Raw genomic sequence first — 22466 nt, 5'->3', positions numbered from 1 at the left:
GCGGGGTTGAGGTCTCCTTGGGCATGCGGTGCAGCATGGGTGGGCCACGTGCCCAGCGGTCGGTGTCAGTCGTCGGGTCGCCGTACATGAAGAAGACGAAGCGGTGGAACGCGGGACGGCGGAAGAAAGATTCCGGCGCACCCCTACCTGGTGTGCCAAATATGGGATATCGGGTTCCGGCAAAACCCTTAAGGTTCAAACTCTAGGGTGCGCGGGAAGATCTTTCCCTTACCGATCCACGTCTGAACGCCTCGCTGAGAATCTAAGCTAAAATGATGAACATCACAAGGGACGCAAGGTTTATACTGGTTCGGGCCACCGTCGTGGTGTAATACCCGAATCCAGTGTGTGGTGTGGTGGATTGCCTCATGGGCTGATGATGAACAGTACAGAGGAAGAACAGCCTTGCGAGGGGTGTTCTTGTGGTGGTGTGGTATTCTACTTAGGTGGGTTCGATCACCTCTGGAACAGGTGAGGACTCGATGCCCTCTACTGTGGTGGCTAGCCATATATATAGAGGCGCCGGTCCTCTTCTTAAATATTGAGCGGGAAGGACGCCAACAACGGCCATTTTGAAGGGGAACATCTAGTACAAGTTACCCTGACTAAAGGTGGTCTTCGGCTGCCAAAGGCACTGGTGATGACGCCTCCTTGGGCTCCATGGTGACCTCCGTCCTGCCGCTCTGCTGATCTTGGTCTTGTTGCACCGGAATGGCAACCTTTGCTTGACGCCTTGGTACTCCGTGCCTGCGCTTGCCCCCTTTGCACCAAAGAGGAAACAAGGACACTGCACAGGCCGGCGCCCACCTGGCTCCCGCCTGGTCTCGATCATCATGGCTTGCATCACGGGTACCTCGCGAGGTACCCCTGCCTTGATCTCTCCGCCTCCTCACGAGCCTGCCTGGCGAGGCCGCTCCTGAGGAAGCCTTGTGTCATCTGCCCCGCGAGGCTTGGCCCCTCGCGAGGGTCTTGAGCTTGAGCTGATGAAGATGGGCCGTACTAGACCACCACTTGAGCCACACCGCAGGTTGAAGGCAGGCAAGTCTGGGGACCCCCGTTCCCAGAACGGCGACAAGAACTTGCTGCCATGACGTGCGGTTCAAACATGACTATCCTGCCTTATGGGTTTCTCTTCCTATGATCACTTGGGGGCTTCTTGCTCATCGAGCATAGCTGTCGGTACCCTCTTGATCGGCGCAACGCCAAAACTCATATGATCAATTGGGGTCTTCCTATTCAAACATAGGTCGTATTCGAACCAAAGAGAACATCACTACAAAAAAATACACTTCCGCGATGATACGTGTTTGTCACAGTAGGTCGCATTTTTTGTCATGCATGTACATCCATGAATATTTTATGACAGAATCAAGATAGTCATACCTGTGCTGTCATAGAAGTGTTCCATGACATTACCAAAATTATCATCATGGAAGTGTCCACTTCCATGACGATAAATCGTGCGTCACAGAAGTGCTTTCGTCAAGGGTGACACGTGGCATCCACCGTAACGGAACGCCGTTAAGCTATTGGGTCGGGTTTTGGATCTGATAACCCGTTAACAGCCCCGACCAATGGGGATTTTCCACGTGTAAAATCATCATTGGCTGGAGGAAACACGTGTCGTCTCACCGTTGTGACAGATGTCATCCACTCATTGGACAGAAGGCGCCTATGATACGTCGACACGTGGCACGGCCCAACAGAGGCCCATTCCTGTGAAAAGGCCGCCCTGTTTGACTTGGTCAAAAGGTGGCGGGCCGGCCCATGTAAAGCTTGTTAACGGCTTGTTCGCATATAGCCCATTTACAACTCGCTAACCCAAGGCCCGTTACGCCCTATCCGAATTAGGCCCAGTAGCGTCATCTGGGCCACCCAATATGATTCCAGCCCGTTTTCACTTCTGGCCCATGTATGGCCCATGACGTCTTTCGGCCCATATGAGGCCCTATGTAACTCTTGGCCTATTAACGACCTGTGGTGAAATTGGCCCGTAATGAACAGTGTATTACTTTACACCAATTAACGGCCCGTGGTGAAACTGGCCCGTAATGAACAGTGTATCACTTTGTACCCATTAAGGGCCCGTTATTTCGTTGGGACGTGTCTAGCCCATGTTATCTTTCGGCCTACTCAGAGCCCATTTATTCTTGGGCTCATTTCCAGCATTCGTTTACTTACGGCCCATTACTGTCATTTTCTACTTATGGGCCAAATTCAGCCCGTGGTTACAGTCGGCCCGTTTGTGGTCCGTTAACACGTTGGGCCGTTTTCATAGCGTCATGAAATACGGCCTATTAACGATGGCTCGTTATTGTCGGCCCATGAACGGACGATTCCAACTCTAGCCCGTTTACGGCCATAACGCGGCCTGTTATTGGCCCATGTTTGGCCAATCGATCATACTACCCGTATAAGGCCCATTGATGATATGGCCCGTAGAAGGCCCATTGTTTGTACGGCCCATATAAGGCCGATTGTTTCTACGACCCGTAGAAGGCCCACTGTTTCTATGGCCCATAGGAGGCCCAGTGTCACTACAGTAAATATTAGACCCTGGTTATTGTGGCCTAGTTTTTAAAAATAGGTTATTGCAGCCACTAGCAAACCGCGGAAAAAGAACTGCAATGACTACAAGAAAACAAATAAACAAGACAACAAGGAAATAAATAAGCAAGCAACTTACGCTAGTCTATCACGACTATCACACATATTACATCCACTGGGCATCAAAGTTCGCCACCAGTGCAAATAAAAGCGCCGACAAAAGAATATACAAAACTGAGAGCACTTCAGAAGGCACTAGGCCTGGCCAGGTCGGGCCCCCCAAACAGCTGAAGAAGTTGAGTAGACCTCAGTTGTGTCAACGATAGAGGCATCAACACTAGATTTAAGGCATGATGGTGCGCACGGCAGTCCTCTGACATCTTCATTGCATCTTTGACTTCAAGTCGGAGCTGTGCTGAAGCAAGCCTTTCCGCTTTAAGTTGAGACTGAAGAAGTCGAACTGATTGAGGCAGCGACTGCACAGAGGTTGTCTCACACCTGCTGGTGAGTAGCTTCAACTCACTCTCTTCATCAAGACACGACCTTGGGGTCATCTCACTGTCCTCAAGATGGTTTGGCTCACCATCTTCCCTAAAGTTCTGCCTGGCGTAAGAGATACGACTCTGAAAGAGAAACAAGGAGACACATAACAGGTTTCACAATTATATAAGCAAATAAATGGATCTGTTCTGCATAAGGAACATGTTTTTACAACTACAATTTGAAACTGGTAGTTGTTGCAAACATCCAATTAGATGTAAACAGCAAAGCAAACAGCAGTGGAGGCAATGATGCCTATCCAAATCTATACTAGAACAAAGTTTGAAGGCTTAAGAAGGATGAACTTACATTACATGTTAACACGGGCTGGACAAATCCCTTCTCCATGTTGATGGAAGGATAATTCAATAAATTCCCCAAAGAAAATTCTTTATAAGCGTTGCCATTATTCTACATTTTGCATAGAGTAAATATAGATCAAATATTATTGGAAGAAACAGAGGATAATGAAGCTCAGGTGCAGACTGATGATACATAATCAAATAGCAATTAATTAAGTACATTGTTACAAGGCAAAAGGGAGAGAGGTACTGACAAGCGCAATGCAGAGCCCATTATTGTTTTGAGATCGTATGATCCTTTGAGCAAGGAGATTCATGTGAAATTAGTTTTCATACAAGAGAGAAGGTAAGGCACAAGCAGAAATTTAGGAGTTCAAATTTTGAATTGATATCATAGACAGTACCTGACGCTGGGCTCCTAGCAGTTCTAATAGGGGTTTGGCCACTGGAGTAGGTGTAAAGTGTGGTACAGTTGGGCCTGTGTTTTCTGTGGCTGCTGATCTATCTGATTTAACAGGTACCACTACCTTTTCCAAATACCTAGTTTGTACTCCTTGAGGATCTGCACTCACCCTCTTCCTTTTGGACATCTAGCATGAAAGAACAACATTTGACTGGAAAAACATAGTGTGATGACACATGGAATAGGTACAGAAAATGGATAGTTATGGCATATACTCATATATGATGCTTAAACTAAGAAGATGGTGTAACAAAGTAGAAGAAATGCAAGAGGTCAGATGCAAAATATGTGTGACCAATACAACTTTGCAAAGTTAAAGCAAGCACCTTGATGGGTGAATAAGATAGGCCATCCTCCACCATGCCAAGTTTGTTAGCCAGTGGATCGTTCCGCAATATTCCTCTCGTGCACCCATTCTCATATTCATTTTGATAATGTTCAATATCTGACATGCATGAAAACATAAAAACAAGTGAGATTTTCTTTGTAATGCAGAAGTGATTCTAATCCAATACTGCCTCCCTGTAAACCCCTTTGTGCTATCTCTGCAATTCTTTTAAAAGATGCCATGCATGCTGTAATTTGTTGTGTGCATTAATATAATGTGGCCTACTCCTCAAAATATGAGAGCTCCAGAAGTGATGAAACTTCGCAGATGATAGCTTAAACATATAGTAAAGAAGAACAAGTCGACCTGACCTGACAGATTCAAAATATACTAAGGGAGAACAACTCGACCTTACCAGTCGACCGCAAGAGAAGAGTATCATCTTAAAGAAGAGCAGAAGAGCAAGCAGATTGAAGATATTACAAGTGTTTCAATACAATGTCGGTTGGCCACCCATGATGAACCAGAGCGCACAGAGAAATACTATTCTTTCCGATCTCTCCATATGTGGCTCACATGCATTTCGAAACTGAAGTAGGAACATTTAGCTAACCAATTAAACATCTCTCAGTTTTACTAATATCAGCAATAATATCAGATATGAATTTGTACAACTAAGCTTGTTTAGCTCGATGGGTGGAGCAGTGCTATTATGACACGAACCACGTAGGCTGATTGTGGTCATCATAAAATGGGGAAACATAAGCATGATCAGCACAGTGTTGACCGTGGCAGTGGGATGGCAGATCTGAAGCTGCGAATCGCACAAAGGGTAGTTAGCAACCGATGTTTGGTTTGAACTAAGATTTGGTATGGACAAGAAAGTACGGTCAACAAGTGACACAGAAATGCAATTATGTTGTCTCTCTATATGTCGCGACATGCATTTGGAAACTCAAGTGGGACCTTTAGCTAACCAATTAAATGTGTCGGTTAACTAATATCAATATCATATCACAATCATATTTGAACAACTAAGCTTTCGAATTCTCAGTGTTGTGTTGTTTAGCTTGAAGGGTGGAGTAATGCTAGTACGACAGAAAGCACCTATGCAGATCATAGTAGAGTAGATAAAAGGGGAAAACCCTAAGCATCAAGAGAAAAATCAGGAAAGTGGAACTAGCTGGACCAGTGGGTGGCGCACATGCTTTTCAAAACGAATATAGGAACATTAGGTGACCAATTAAACGTTCTCTATTTTAGTGATATGAGCATCATATCAGATTCGTATTTCAACACGTAAGCTTTGGGTTGAGGTCTTGAGGAGCAGTGCTAGCACGACACGAAGCACTTACGATGATGGTAGTGAATATAAAGGGGGAAACCATAAGCTTTACGAGTATAGCGACCATGCCATGGCGATCTGAAGGTGCAAACCAGACAAAGCTACTTTGCAACCAATGTTTGCTTTCAACTAGCCACTACGATTTGGTGTGGACAAGAAAAGTACAATAAACAAATTATGATCTATTTTCCGGGTGAGATCAATAACTTAAGCACATATGGAAGAGTACCACCTCTCTTGCGACGCCTTGTAGGCCTATGCTGATACGTTGAGGGTGCTGAGGGTGCGATGGCTGTCGGCGGCGGGGAAGAAGACTTTTGACGGCAGACAGCAAGGTCGGGGGATATATCCTGTTGCCATGGACGAGGCGGTCGTAGGAGCGGCAAAGGCAAGGTGGACGACGGCGCCGATGAAGCGAGCGGAGGCGATGAAAGGATCCTGGTCCAGCGCCGTGGATGAGAGACGTCCATCTCTTGCAGTGGACGACAGGGTAGGGGTAGCGGCTCCGGCAAGGTGGAGGATGGGGTGGCAGACAGAGGAGGCTGGCCGCAATGCGGAGGTTGTCGTGCCGCCGACGGTGTATGAATGGGGAAATGGAGGGGAAGGGGGGGGGGCGATCTCAAACTTTGGGACGCGGTTCTCTGAAATGGGGGAAAGTTACGAACTTATCCCCCGTTTAGAATTTCAGACATTGCGTCGGTTCGGGATAGGACGGTAATCTCGCATCTCCCAAATATTTGCCGGTAACTATTTCGGGCAAGGAGAGGGTGTTTTGCCGCCCACGATTGGCGCCCATGATGTATGAACGGGGCTGATAGGTAGGACGGTTGTGTCACGTATGATGGAATTTACACATCTGCCCCTATTTAAAATATTAGCCTACATCGATTTCGGACGAGGAGAGTTTGTTTTGCCGCCCATCGTGTATGAATGGGGAAATGGAGGAAGAGACACATGTCTTTTGGACGGGCTTGAATCAAATGTGTTTTGCCGCCCATGTTTGGCGCCCACCGTGTCTGAATGGGCTCAGAGGCCGTCGTGTCACGTCTGATTGAAGTTACTAGTCTACCCCTATCGACAACAGTGTAAATACGGTCGATAAGTGTCACGCCCAATATGCGACCCTATCCAAAAGGAACTCGAAGGTCCCACCAAGGATAGACCCGCATATTGAAAAGATTTTGCAAGGTGGATATCATTACATCAACATTACATAATAGATGGGGATACATACAAAAAGCATACAATGCCACACGAATACATCATCATCATACACAAGAGCCACATCCGACTACGGATGAAACACAAACAGAAACTCAAACGACATCCACCCTGTAGCCCAGGCTGCCGACCTGGAACCTATCCCCTGATCGAAGAAGAAGCAGAAGAAGAACTCCAAACAAGGAAACATCGCTCTCGCGTCATGATCATCGCATAAACCTGTACCTGCAACTGTTGTTGTAGTAATCTGTGAGCCACGAGAACTCAGCAATCCCATTACCATGGGTATCATACTAGCAAAGCTTAAAGGGAAAGGATGGGGTGAAGTGGTGAGGTTGCGGCAACGACTAAGCAAGTATGGTGGCTAACATATGCAAATAAGAGCGAGAAGAGAGCAAATGGAACGGTCGTCAACTAGTAATGATCAAGAAGTGATCCTAAACTCCTACTTACGTCAAACATAACCCAGAAACCGTGTTCACTTCCCGGACTCCGCCGAAAAAGGACCATCACGCCTACACACACGGTTGATGCATTTTAATTCCGATCTGGTGTCAAGTTATCTACAACCGGACATTAACAAATTCCCATCTGCCGCATAACCGCGGGCACGGCTTTCGAAAGTTTATACCCTGCAGGGGTGTCCCAACTTAGCCCATGATAAGCTCTCGCGATCAACGAAGGATATACCTTCTCCCAGGAAGACCCGATCAGACTCGGAATCCCGGTTTACAAGAGATTTCGACAATGGTAAAACAAGACCGGCAAGACCGCCCGCTGTGCCGACAAATCCCGATAGGAGCTGCACATATCTCGTTCTCAGGGCACACCGTATGAGCAAGACGACGGGTTGGCATAGACCCTGGTTGCCCAGGGGGTGCCGGACATCACTCTGTTTGGACCAACACTTTGACAAGCATTGGCCCGGGGGGGGGGGCTAAAATAAAGATGACCCTCGGGTTAATTACTCCCAAGGGAAATGTAGGTGATGGTGAGGCAAATGATAAAACCAATGTTGGGCCTTGCTGGAGGAGTTTTATTCAAAGCGAAATGTCAAGGGGGTCCCATAAATCACCCAACCGCGTAAGGAACGCAAAATCCGGGAACATAACACCGGTATGACGGAAACTAGGGCGGCAAGAGTGGAACAAAACACCAGGCATAAGGCCGAGCCTTCCACCCTTTACCAAATATATAGATGCATTAATAATATAAGAGATATTGTGATATCCCAACAAAATCCTGTCCACCATGGAGCAATCTTCAACTTCACCTACAACTAACAACGCTATAAGAGGGGCTGAGCAACGTGGTAACATAGCCAAGCAACGGTTTGCTAGGAAGGGTGTCAAAGGTTAGAGGTTCATGGCAATTTGGGAGGCTTGATGAGCAAAAGATAGGTAACGCAGCATAGCGCTAGAACGAAGCAACTAGCATAGCAATGATAGTAGTGAGATCCAAGGTGACGGTCATCTTGCCTGAAATCCCGCTAGGAAGAATAACGAGTCCATGAAGAAGACGAACGGATGAAGCTGAACCAAGCGTAGACGAACGAATCCTCACGATCGCAATGAAACGGGAACTATCGAGAAGAAGCACACAACAAGGTAAACACACCACACATATACAAGACATGATGCTCAACCAAGCATGATGCATGACAAGGCTACATGAAGCTACTCATGGCAAGAGATTATGCAAACAAGAGCAACACAACAAGGCAAGTTTAAATGAGGCCGGGAACAACATATAACAATTCCGGTAAGTCCTCATATGCAAATTTCGAAATTGGTCCAGAGCTGAATAAAACTTATGTTCAAGTTGTTAAACAACAAGTTAAAATGCACCATGATGATCTACATGAGATTCTAGTCAAGTTACATATAAAGTTCATTTAATTCGGAGCTACGACCTAGAAGATATGAGCAAAACAAGTTAAACATGGCATTGATGCAAAATGCATACAAACATCAAGCAAACACCTCAGAACCAGGATGCAACATGATAATATGAAGCTACATGCAAAATCAAGCAAGTTTCATATAGAGCACACTCAAAACGGAGCAACGGTGCAACACATACACTCCAAACAAGACATAACAATCTGCCCAAAACAACAACTAGGCATATTGCAAGGATCAAAATAATATGCTACAACAGATCAACATGATAACAAAAGGCATGGACATGATGTACAGGTAAATCATAACAAAACATGAACACTGAGCTATCTCCAGAAATCACTAGAACATGCTCAAACACAGATGGCAAGATTGCAAATAATATCAGTTTCAGACTTTGCAGAAAATAACATCAGGTTGCAATGTTTAGAGCTATCAAACAACATGTTACAGGAACTTATCATGGCAAAAAAGGCATGGCATGCTACTACTAAATGCATAGAACAAAAGTCCTTTACTGACCATGAGCCAAAAAGGATCAGAAGATATGATGGCACACATGTAAACATGGCAAGTTATATGACAGATTCATACATGGCAGGAACAACAATAAGTAGGCATGTTGGTGAGCTTGAACCACTCACCACAGAGCAATACATGGCATGACAAGGTAACCAACAGTAAGAAGACATGTTGGTGAAGCTATAAATGGCAAGAGCAAGTTCATAGGGTGCATGGATCACTAGCAAAACACATGGCAAAACTAAACTTAATGTTAACAGGCTGACAGCAACAATATTTAGCAACTTGAGAGCATGATAACAACAAGCTACAGGAAGCTATAAATGCAACAAGGGGCATGGATGGATAGAGCATGACATGTATAACAAAACATCCTTAGTGAACATGTCCAGATTATGCATGGAATGACTTGTAGCAGCAGGTTTACATAGCATCACAAAATAACAGATTCAGCCTAGCAAAACAGTAACAGCAAGTACCCTACTTAACAAGCTTGATTCACTCACCATAAATCATTGCATGACAAGATAAGCATAGCATCAGCAAGAAGACATGTTTGTGAAACTAACCAAGGCAAGAACAAGTTCATAGCATGCAAGGACCAACTACAACAACCTTGGCAAAATTGAATAACATGTAAACAATCTGCCAGGAAACATTTTATAGCAAAAGTAGAGCAAGAAAATGACATGCTAGACTACTCCATAATTGCAAACAGGGGCATAAATGGCTAGAGGAAAAACATATGTTCAAAACATCCTTAGTGAAGTATCTCAAAATATACTTGGATCTCTCTGTAGCATCAAGTTTACATGGCATAAAAATAACAGTAGAATAGGGACTAAAATCAGCAACATCACGAAGCCTAGTTTGCATGCTTGTTCTAGTCACCACATTGATCACAAAAATACATGGCATACACCCCTATAAAGATGGCATGATGTAGTACAAAACACATGTAGACATCAACCTCATAGGATGCACACATCAAACATGGCAAAAATGACAAATGAACATGTTCTGTTAACAGACAGCAGACAACATCATATATCACTCTTGCAACGATAATTCGGGCATCAAGATGATCTCAAATGAACATGACCCAATGGAACGAATTGTAGAGCATCTCACATTGAACATTTTGATATATTACACGCACAAAACGGAGCAGCATGCAGAAAGTTATGATGCGATGAACAAGAGCTAAAAATATGCAAATATTTGGGACAGACGAAAAACGGGGTCAACCTCTGAGATTCCGATCTGGATCTCGCGTGTTCCACGAGGGCGACCGGAGCATCGCCGGAGTTGGGGCCAGGGTGGCCGACGACGAGGAAGGAGGCCGGAGAGGAGGGCGAGGCAAGGCGGCGGGGCACGGGGCACCGGGCCGGCGGCGCTCGAGGCCGACGGCGGGGCAGGAGGCCGGCGGAGGACGCGGCGCCGGCGGGCGATGGGGAGGCGCCGACCCGGATGACGACGGCGGGGGCGACGCGGAGAGGAGGCGACGGGCAGCGCGCCATGGCCGCGGCGGCGGCGGCTACGGGCGAGGCGCGGCGGAGTCCGGCGATGGCGGAGGCTGGGCGGCGGCCGGGCACCTGCGGGCGGCGGGCGGCGGCGGCGGCCGGCCGGGCCTGCGCGGGCCCGCGATGGGCTCGGGCGGGCCGCGGTGGCTGCGGGCGGGGAACGGCGGCGCGGGACACGTGGCAGCTTCTGATTGGGCGCGGGCGCGGGCGGACATGTCCGGGCGGCGGGTGGACGTGTCCGTCGGCGGGAGGAGGAAGAAGTTAGGGTTTGAACCCGGGATTTCGGGGGAGAGGGCATATTTATAGTTTCTGGGAGCTAGGAGAGTCCAAATGAGGCATGGTTTCCGCCCACACGATCATGATCGAACGATCGAGAGCATGGATGGGGTTAGGATGGGTTTTGGGCCACTTTGAAGGGGGTGTTGGGCTGCAAAGAGAAGGAGGGTCTCGGGCTACGCGGTTAACCATTGGAGTTCCAAACGACCTCCAAATGGCACGAAACTTGACAGGCGGTCTACCGGTGGTGTACCAAGGCCGCTTGGCAAGACTCGGTCCATTACGAGAACGTTTAACACCCGCTCACTAAAAGAGACAAAAGGGGAACGCCAGGGGACATAGGAGTGCCGGATTGCAAAACGGACAACGGGAAAAAATGCTCGGATGCATGAAACAAACACGTATGCAAAATGAGATGCACATGAAGACATGGCAAAGTGCAACATGCAAGCAAATGACATGACAACGACGACGAATAACTGGCAGCCACCTGGCGCATCGAATCTGGGGCGTTACAATAATGATGTCAAGTGTCAGGGGTAGACAGTAATTTTCATCTCGCAAACACTTGCTTCAGGCAACCCACAAATTATAGTGGGTGTTTAGCCGCTTCGTTCAAAACTTGGGAGAATTAGCATTGACGTTTGCCCTAGGACCTGGCAAACTAAATTCAAATCTAGTTTGTAGTCGATTACGAATATCCACAGATAATTATACATTTTGTTATTTATTTCTTCAAAACCACAACAAAGATTTATTCCACCTTTATATATGATTATGATTTAGAAATACCGTGATTTTCGAATTCAGTAGGTTGGATACACTCTGATTCAAACAGTTATTTCATCCAATACAATATGCTCACACGAAAAATAGTTCACCTTATGTCAATCATACAAGTACCGAGGATTACATCGCCTAAAAAATTCGGATCATTACAACACATGGACAACATGGAATTCCGGACAACATAGGGGGTCTTGCAACATAATCCATTCATAGACATGACACAACATGCAAGTACAATAATCTAATGACAATTTTAACTGGTATCTAAAGAAGAATCGGGATTACCTTGGGCTTCAGATAGCAGAAACAGCAGGACCTCCTCCGTCTTCAAATGCAACATTCTTACTTCCTCCAATTCTTGGGTTGCTTTCATAATGTGTGCCGCTAATTCCGTAATTTCCAGCCTCAAGACAAAGATTACCTCATTCATGGCAGCCACACCATCTCTTTCGGCCTCTAGTAGAGCCTCAAGCACTATAATATCTGTGCTCAGACTGCTCTCCGGTGGTGTTGCCTCTGAACTGCTACCATCTGGTAACATGGATGGCGCACTGCTTCCACAAATAGATTCTGGGGTTGTAAATTGTGTCCTAGTGTGAACGGCATCCTGAAAGGTTTCCGCTGGACATAAGTAAGAGATAGTTATCATATGATCCAGGCAGTAAGCTTACATGGTAAACGACGGACGAATTATTGTCGAGCATGGCAAACTATATTTAAATGGTTCGAAGCAGCATCAGCCAAAAAGAAATTAAAATGGTAAGATGAAAGTTGAAAGGGAGTGTACAACTGCTATATTTAAGTTGCCAAGGCATCTAAGGAGTTGAAATAATCTGAGAAAGCACTTAACAGTGTGGCCTCATATAAACTACGAAGACAGTCTTGTGATGAAGTTGAGAGGAAAAGTTAAGGACCTAAATGAAATAGGCATGCATTTCTTTACGATAGTACAACAGGCACTGCTGACATATTGGCCAACTCAGGTATAACGTAACAACAAACAAGCATTCGAATCAAGCAATACAACAAAGCAGACAACTGAACTATTTGTAATTCGGTAGAATTACACATTGAGGGCACAAGCCAAGAAAGCATCCCACTCGCATTACATTTAACATGTACTAAAACACACTAGCTTACCATATGTTGCTGTGAAGCCTTGCTGCTGTTGCAATATTCTTTGGAGATATCGTCAGCATCCCGTGGTTGCAAATCTAGTTGTTTTAGTTTATTCTGCACCATCCATTTAGGTAAAATTAATTTTAATCGCATGCACTGGTCCGAATTGATCATCAATGGTTCATCTAAACTAATTAAAGAAGGGTGTGTGCATACACGACAATATATCTGCTTCCCTCTATTTTTATGCTTGTTCGAGGTGCCAGCACCAAAAGAACAAATATTTTGCTTGATGGGGTGGGCAGCTCCATAATTAATAGAAGCATCAAATTAGTCATGCAACTTGGGAAGATCAAGAACACACAAACAAGTAATAAACAGAGGCTCGGAGCAGTGATGTAATAGCTAGCATCAGAAAATGTAGGGTAAAACGAACAAAAAGCAGTGGAACCACATGCTAGTTTGCTGATGTGTAATTAAGCATAGAGAACATTAAGCAGTCTGATGGAACCAACAGGTGGCATCAGAACAAAACTAAAGCATATTAACTATATGTGCACTGGTATGTACTTTAACACATGTAACATGTTCACTGCCAGAAGTATGGCCCTACAGGTGCAAGCAGAATAACGCGTCTCATGAAAAACTGAATGATGCCCTGAAGAAATTCAAAGGTGTGGTGCTTATGCTAGGAAAGTGAACGTAGGCGCCGGTCGTTGGATAATAGTACCTGATTCTCGGCGGCGTATGGGTATTGTTGTAATACTTGATAGCTAAGGATCGTCGATGGTGCTCGTGTTGCGGTTGAGTTTGGGCCGGCTGTCGCCGTCGTTGAAGCTGCTCCGGTGCTATGGGTGCGGCGCCTGTCGACATACAAGAAAGCTCATCTGTGGTAAGTGAACAGTTGCACGATAAAGAGAAAAACCGAAGGAGTACAAATCAAAATAACCTGATGAGGCTGCGGCGTCGGTAAAGCAGGGCCGGTGGAGTTGAATATGGCATCCGTGGAGCGGGTCCGATGCAGTGGACGAAGGCTTCGGTGGGCGCATTGTATAGTGCTTTGGGTGAGGCGGATCTGTTGCGTCGGATGAGGGCTTGTATGAAGGACCAGCAAAGGGACGGACGAGGGAGTCAGTGAAGGTCCTACACTGTGGTGGAGGGCGCCGGTTAAGCAGATCCGGTGCGGTGGACCATGATGGCGGTCAAGGAGATCTGGAGCGCTGGACAAGCCAGTCGCTGAAGCGGCTCCGGTGAAGTGGTGAGTTGGCAGTTGGGGGTTCCAAGGTGCGGAAGGTAGATCCGGCAGGGTGTGAGGTCCACCGCTGCGGCGGAGGACTAGATTCGGTGGCTTGCCGTGGTTGGGGGGTCGGGAAGGGGAAGGGGAGGGGCTCTAGGGAAGAATGTTGGGGGCAAAGAGGGTAAAACAATGGAGTTACCAAAGCAGCCCTTTTCCGTTCATGTGGCAGGGGTAAAACAGGAATATCGCAGGGCTAAACTTTCGGGCGCGTGATATTTCGATGTGAGCGGGAAGTTTGAAATCTTTTGGCGCCTAAAATTATAAGTATTCTGCTCTCGTACGGCCGACTATGATATCATGGCTGACAATTTGTTTGTTTTGCACGCAAAAAAGTGCATGTTTTGAAAATCAATGTCTCCAACTCGAAACTTAGATTGTCCATTCAATTCAAATATGGATCATTGAGCTACTACAAGAAAATACCATCATACGGTCCAATTCAAATGAAATTCCAAATGTGTTTATCCTCAATATGATGACAAAAGCAAAAATGTGTATGTCTATGAATAAAGTGGATGATTATAAAGTTTGAACATGCCCGTATGTGTATATCTCTAGGTTTGATATATGAATTTGAAATCACAAAATCCCGGCTTAAAAAATGTACCTCCGTTTAAATGAATTACAAAAGCTAATGATGGAGTCGAATTCCAAAATTCCAATCTTAGGTTTGTAATTATGGCACATCAAGGTATATCACGCATGTTCAAAAGTACCGTTATCTCATAGTACAAACTGTGAAACAAATGGATCAACCATGAGTGCACAATATCTCAATTACGCTAAAGTCCCTCAAATATAGACACCTCACTCTTTATCTGAAGTCACCCCCCCACCACCACCGCACACACACACACACATAGAGAGAAGTCGTTCTCTCCCCCAAACACCAACACACGAGCACATTAACACCCCTCTCTCTTGTAAAGTCCGGACCCCAACATAGGTCTCTATCACTTTGTCTCTGGGGCATGCACACATCTCTTCCCTCACTCTCTAGGTCTCCCGCTATCTCTCTTACCCAAGCATACGCACTATGTAGAGTGTATATTTCCCATACACACAAAACATCGCCCCAAACGTCTATCTCCCTAGTTATGTGGTTCTCGCGCACACACCTCACACACCACCCCCACTGCAAACAAGCACACTTTGTCTCCTTGTGCACCACTCTTCTCTTTCTATCTCTCCCACATGCGGACCCGCCCCAGCTCCTTCCCTGCATACATATATGTCGTGACTCTTTGCATAGATCCCTAATGTATAATCATTCTTGATTTCGCACATTGTTCTCTACACCATCTATTCTAGATCTCTCATGAAGTCCCTATCACACACACGATGACTCGCTTCCCTTGCGTCTCCGTTCATAGGCCAATTTCGGACATCATCAACATTGTCTCCCTATCTATACGCCATTTATGGACACAAACGCCCCCTCTCTTCCTCTCTCTCTCTCCATTGCTAGCTCTCTCTTTCTCTCGCTCTCACACCCCTCTCCCACACACACACTCGATGTCTCTTCCAAATAGTCTGCTCCCCCAGCCCGCACCCGTGCTATCCCGCTACTACACATGTCACACCATTCACCCTTCCCTTATACTAGGTTTACATCATCAGTGGTCTATCTACTCCACATACACACTCTCCCTCTCACACACAAATGCATGCACAAACACACACAAACACACACAAACACCCATTTATCTGGATCCTCATCTCTCCCCATGTCCGCATGTGTATCTCACACACTCACTCTCTAATTATGTATATGTGTCTACACGTTACACAACACAAAGCCCCATGTACATGTCTCTCTCTATCCTCCACACACATAGACAGAAAGAATCTGTTATCATTGCCTCAGTCTCTAACAGATCACACACGCACTCTCTCTCTCTCTCTCTCTCTCGCAAACACGCTCATCAAGGGTTTCCCTGTGAATAACTTACCGTCTATTCATCAACAGTCGCGGCAGTACGGCGAACACGAGACGTGAAAAAGAATAAATCTACATGTGGTTAGACCACCTAGTATAACTACTAGGACTAGAGCAAGCCAAAAAGCGCGCCGCCGTCACCCCCTCCTTGTCGGCGATGGGAAAATCTTTGTTTTACACAGTCGAGAAGTCATTGTGCTAAGGCCCCACATGCCGAGGCATTGAATAGAATGTAGATGCTAGTTTACGGAAGCAAGTATCGATAATATGTTTGTATCTCCATACTTATATTTCTTCTCTTATAAAAAACCGCGGTGGTGATGATGGTACGTGTGCCATCTTGCAATATAGACCGTCCGATCTATATCTGACGGATGGAAATTAAACTAAAAGATACCCGCACCCCTCTCCACATTTGCAGACAAGGCCTTCCCTCGTTCATCCCTATCTCCAACAAACCTCATTGTTGAGCAATTAAGAAAGGAAGCCTCTGGAACAAACTGGCCTGGTGGCCGCTGCCGGCATCGTCAATCCCCATGCCTCCGCTCAGTCCGACCACCAACCACCACCACACCCCACTCCTCTTCACCTTATCTCATATTTCTCGAGATATCATTAGTTTTTACACATGGGATTACTTCCGCAAGGGTCAATCACAACAAGTGTTTTATAAAAAAATGCATCTTGATGTTCCGTGCAATGCACGGATCTTGCTAGTACTCCTACACAAGACTAACTTGGTGATGCTGGTGTGTCTTCCATCCGTCGTTTCTGACCATTAGATCTACATCTAACGATTGTGAGGTAAGTTGTTGCCTTTTCTCACCAACATCCCACTTGTCTACCAATTTGCAGAAAAACCCATAATTAGTATCTTAAAACCAACCACATCCCTCCGTGACCTCACCAAAGCAGCCCAAGGAATATATTCTAATTGAAACATATGTATATCAAAATTAGAGTGTTTTGTACCAAGTTTGTGAATAAATATTATTCTAATTATGATTCGTTGCAACGGACATGAACATTGCCAGTATTTCCAACCATGCATTTTTTCCTAGTATTCCATAGTTTCGAGTTTTCTATCAAGATATTAGTCACTCATGGTTGATATTTACTTTCAATCATGTACACATATGCACTATGTAACTAGCCTTGCTTATTGGCTTCCAAAGCTTAACTTACACTCCTACTTACAATATGTAGATTATTTAACAAAAAACTACCACTTTCAACCAGCACTAGGAAGAATCTATTATACAAAAAATAGCAAAAACATACCCAAAATTTCTTAATCCACGCCAAAAACTACTACCTAGTACTCCTATCGATTAGGTTCGTTTAAACCCATTTATGACAGGGTTGGCCCACACATTCTTGCTGACGAGGCAGCTTAAACCAACACATTTTGTTTGACCGTTGACACGAGGGACCCACATCTGACCTTCTATCCTGTTATTCCCCCTCAAATCATTATTTTTCCTGAACATTACTTCAAACAGTACTAATGCGTGTTCGTCGGTGGCGCCGGTGATGAGCGAGTTGGCCGCCGCTCCGCCGGACGGGCCTGACGCCGCACTGGCCTCCGCATGGGTTGGCAGGCTGGCCCGAGTCTGACTCACGAGTGAGCAAGCCGCCGCGTTGGCCTTCGCTCGACCCAGATGGCTGGCCTGAGCGCGGCGAGCGCGAGCAAGCCGCCGCGCTGCCGTGCCAATCTAGCTAGCAAAACCAGCTGGACGGAGCTATCTTGGCTAGCTAGCGGCCGCAAGCGCCAGACGGAGCTGGCATCCGGGCTGTCGCAACATGGGCTCCGCACCGCTGGCAGTTTTGACCTCGCCTTCTGCCGGTGGCGGTAGCTGCGTCCCATGGCCGAGGATGACTAGGTGGACGGGCCAGAGGTAGGAGGTCACTTGAGGATTTTTGTTGGTAAGAGCATGTACAATGGTCGATAAGGTAGTCTTATCTTAAGTCTGCCACCTATGCAAGTGGTAGTAGTTTCTTGGCATTTTAGTGGTTTCTTGCATTATTAGGGGTTTCTTGTAAGGAACAATGTACGTACTACTAGCGACAAAAGGCGATTCTCGGTTGCGTTGTACTCCAACGAGTACTACTAGTGGTCGCGGGAGTGTATACCTCGTTTTGTGGGTTCGATCCCGGCCGAACGCACGGAGGCCTTTAAAAAAATAGTACTACTACACTTTGCTGCGAGCCATATTTTACACGGGTAGTTTGAGTTTTGAAGTCGAACGGACGTGCGGCCCCACAATCTGGGTGCACTGGACAGCCTAGCCACGTGAACGTGTTTTCCTTCCCAGCATCCCGTGGCTCGCGTCCTCGCCCTAGCCGCACCTCGCTTGCAGCTTCCTCATCAGCTAGTAGCATATTTAAACTTGCGCCTCCTAATTAAGCCCGAGGAGCCGAAAAAGCCTGGCGGGGCATTGGGAACTGTGCAATATTGCTCCATACGTAAAGTGCTCTACTACTACTCTGTAGCTTGTGGCGTTGCAGCATGGACTTCACTCCATTATCGGCTCTACTATAAAAGAAATTCCTCTTGACGTGTTTTTTTAAACGGATGCAAAACCTTTGCTTCATCTCATTCATAAAGAAGGAACTACTACTAACAAAGTTCAACGAGATCCATTACACCTCCACAAGTGGAAGCGAAAAGCCTAGTCTCGCTGTATCAAATAACTCAAATGTTCTGCCCCCGTAGTAACCGTCGCTGATAAACAGGCTGCTAGTGTGTGCGTGAGAGGAGCGGCTGAGTAGGACAACTACTCCTACGTGAGAGGAGCGGCTGAATATAGCACCGAGAGTACCCACTAGGCCACTACGCAGGTGTACTTCCCCTGCATTGATAGTACAACAATGGTTCTAGAGAACAGTAGTACCCTCCACTTCCAACTGTAGCTCCTTGGCCCTGAGATTCAAGAGTTCAAAACTGGTGCACTATACTAGACTAGACTAGAAGTACAATACATCGCACTACTAGTTGAGAAAAGTAGTACTGGTACTGCTACAGTACGAGTACGTACTCCTCCGTCACATAATGTAAGACGTTTTTTGACACTAGTTGGCATGTACAAAAAATGGCAAAAACATACCCAAAATTTCTTAATCCACGCCAAAAACTACTACCTAGTGCCAAAAATTTCTTACTAGTGCTATTATTTATAGTATAATGCAATCCCATAACGTTCCATAATGCTAGTACTTGTAGTAAATAATAGCCTCACGCCTTCGCTGAGGAATGATCTACAATTGGAAGGGACGGGCCCTGCGGTTACTACGCTCTTATCTCCTCCTCGCTAGTTCCCCTCCCCCTGAAGAGAAGGCAGTTCGTCGCTGCTCCCATGGATTCGCCAGGCAGTTCTCCTCCTCGTCGGGGCTGAGAGACCTTGGATGACGATCCTCTAGGAGAAATCACACGCCGCTCCGACGTCCTCACCGCCGCAAGACTCGGTGCTTCCTGCACCAACTTTTTCAAGACGCTGCTTAGACAGGCTTGGGAAAAGGCGATGCTTGTTAGTCTTCCATGCGTCCTTGAGGAGAAGGTTCTTCTATAGGACAATCCTTCGAACAGTCCACTGCTCCCTGGCCATTGTTGCACGTTGACTCCGCTAGAGTTGCCGACATTGAGAGGTAGTCGGATTTTGTCCGATGAGCAGGTCAGTAATGGAGTTTGATCATGTAGTACTTAGTTATTCCATTCCCATCCCGTAATTTCTCTGCTGCCCACCGTCTTATATATAGGTCTGGGTCCACGAAGATTGGCTTGCATACCTCCGGCCGAATACCACCATCATTTTGCACAACATCCACAACAGTGCGGCCGTTCCAGTAGACCCCTTCTCCACCATTGGGATCAGCCTTCCGAACTGGCTGGGCTTGAATACGTATGATGATGCCTACATGAGATTGAAGAAGATAGAAATTGCGGAACCTCCGACAAAGCGACGCGGCTACATCAATGCAAGACACAGTAACGGCAGAGCCTGGCGCATATTGGCAACGACAGATTTGTACCCCTACACGTTTGAAGACGCCGTGCGCCATCTAGGCCGCATCTTTGTGGTGACAAGCCAGGTGACTTGTTTCATCTAGTTGCCATCCTACGGTACGGGAGATTACAAACGGAATGCACAAACCATCATTTGCATCCCTAACGGTACTCCATTATTTTGCAGGGACCAGTCATCCCCCGATCAAAATAAGATCGCCGATCCTGGATGTGCATTTGCATCCGCGATTCGGTCTAACCTGGAACCTTGTAGCTGACTTTGGCATATTGGGATCAACTATCTTAGCAATCGTTACCCATGGTACCACTCATGTGCAACATGGTCACACAATCTACCACGATCGGACCGTCACCATCTACCCAGGTATTCCATTTTTTTAACCCCCTCGCCTTCTCTTTCATTGTTGTACTAGTAGTATAGTTAGTACTACCTCCGTCCTGGTTTATAGGCCCCCTTTGTAGTGTGTCAAATTTTGACTAAAGATTTAACTAACAAAATGTTAATGCATGTCAAGAAAAATTGTCTCATTGGATTCGTATTTGAACATAGTTTTCAAAAATATAATGTTTTGTGACATGCGTGAACATTTTTTTAGTTTAATCTATGGTCAAAATTTGGCACGAAACACAATGGGGACCAATAAATCCGGACGGAGGTAGTAGTACTAGTAGGAGTACTTTTTACCTTGGAGGACGCATATAGCTAGCTAGGCCCTTGAAGACTTGAACCCACTAGCTGCCACCATTTATGTTTTTTCATGTCTTACTATCTGATCCATGTAGCCAAGAGTGTCTATATATAACAAGCCGGTTATTTTACTTCCTCTATACCGGAGTAGTACTATTTGCTGCACAGTATTACTGACCACCATATTTGAGCACAACATTATTATGCATGGACCTTGACTATGTACGTCACCATGTGTCCAGATCTAGGATGCCGCGTGTACCAGATGAACGGCGCCGAGTTCGACCCCTGTGATGCTGCGTGGGTGCCGAGGAACACTCTTGGAGAGTACTCGCTTTTCATCGGGGACAGCTACCCCATTGTGGAGCGGATGCCACCTTTCGTGCACGACACGGAAGGCCTGCCGTTCATGAAGCATGGTTGTGTCTTCATTGCGCACCGCCGGATGAACGACATGCTGGGACACGCTATCCCTGATTTATGCCGCTTTAGCTTGGATGACTCTCCATCGTGTGGAACCGGACTAGAAAGCTGCGACAATGATTCCCGTTGCCCACCGCTATCGATCGTGCCATCCATGAAGAACACTTGGGACTTGAACCTGGAGGAGGACATGCATGTAGCCCATCTATAATGTGTAAGAGGAGTACGATAATTGTGAACGGTAGCGCTGTGAATATATGTAGACTAGTCGTGCACAAATTTATCACATGAATTGGAGATGAACTTGTGTGGCATACTGGCATTTATCCTTTAGAATTTATTACTAGTAAATGTGTTATGTGTACGTGCAACTTGTGTGGTTGTTGCACGGGCTCCAACATGCTCTTTGAGAAAAAAAGGTGGCACAGCTTTGGATATACGTGACGTGGCGGCATCATACAGTAGCATCGTTCTTTATAGTTGTAGTACACTCCTACTAGGACGACAACTCCTATAAAACCTTGCGCTTGGCTCTTTGCCTCTTCAGGAGGTTCAACAGTCCATACTCGTGTGAACCTTGCACTTGGCTCTTCGCCTCTTCGGAAGGTCCAACAATGATGATACTATAGTACAATATGCTTCTGGCAATCTGACACCGATTGAACTGCTGCACGTCCACCGCTAGGGCGAGGGCGAGGGCGAGGGAGAGGGAGAGGGAGGGAGAGGGAGAGGCCACTGTAGTCAAAACCCTCTCCTCGTCCTGCGAACCACTGCGCGCGTGGGCGAGGGAGAGGCGTAGTAAGCAAGCTTCTCCTCGTTCGGCGAGTTGACGGGACACATCAAAGGAGTACTAGTACTAGTACTCCCTCCGTCTAGGTGAGTAAGTCATTTTAGGTTGTGCACCGTGACCAAGGAGGAGGGGAATACAAGAAAACTTAATGTTCATTTGATAATTAATAGCATTGCATGCAATGAACTAACCACTGCATGTCGTGTTTGGTAGTCTCAAGTCATTAAAAGCATGCACACCTTACTTCTCTTATTGGTTGATATGTCAAGAAACAAGAAACAAGGTAGAATTTAATGCACCGCGCCTAAGTGTTTTGGGATTATTTGGTTTTCGTAAGATGCCTTACACACCTAGACGGAGGGAGTAGTAGTCCATACTGCGTCCTTTCCGATTAATATGGCTTAATTTGTAGCGAGAAAAATACACTGG

This window comes from Triticum aestivum, chromosome 3B (genome assembly GCF_018294505.1).
Source record: "Triticum aestivum cultivar Chinese Spring chromosome 3B, IWGSC CS RefSeq v2.1, whole genome shotgun sequence".
Lineage (NCBI taxonomy): Eukaryota > Viridiplantae > Streptophyta > Magnoliopsida > Poales > Poaceae > Triticum > Triticum aestivum.
This window is presented reverse-complemented; position numbering follows the sequence as displayed.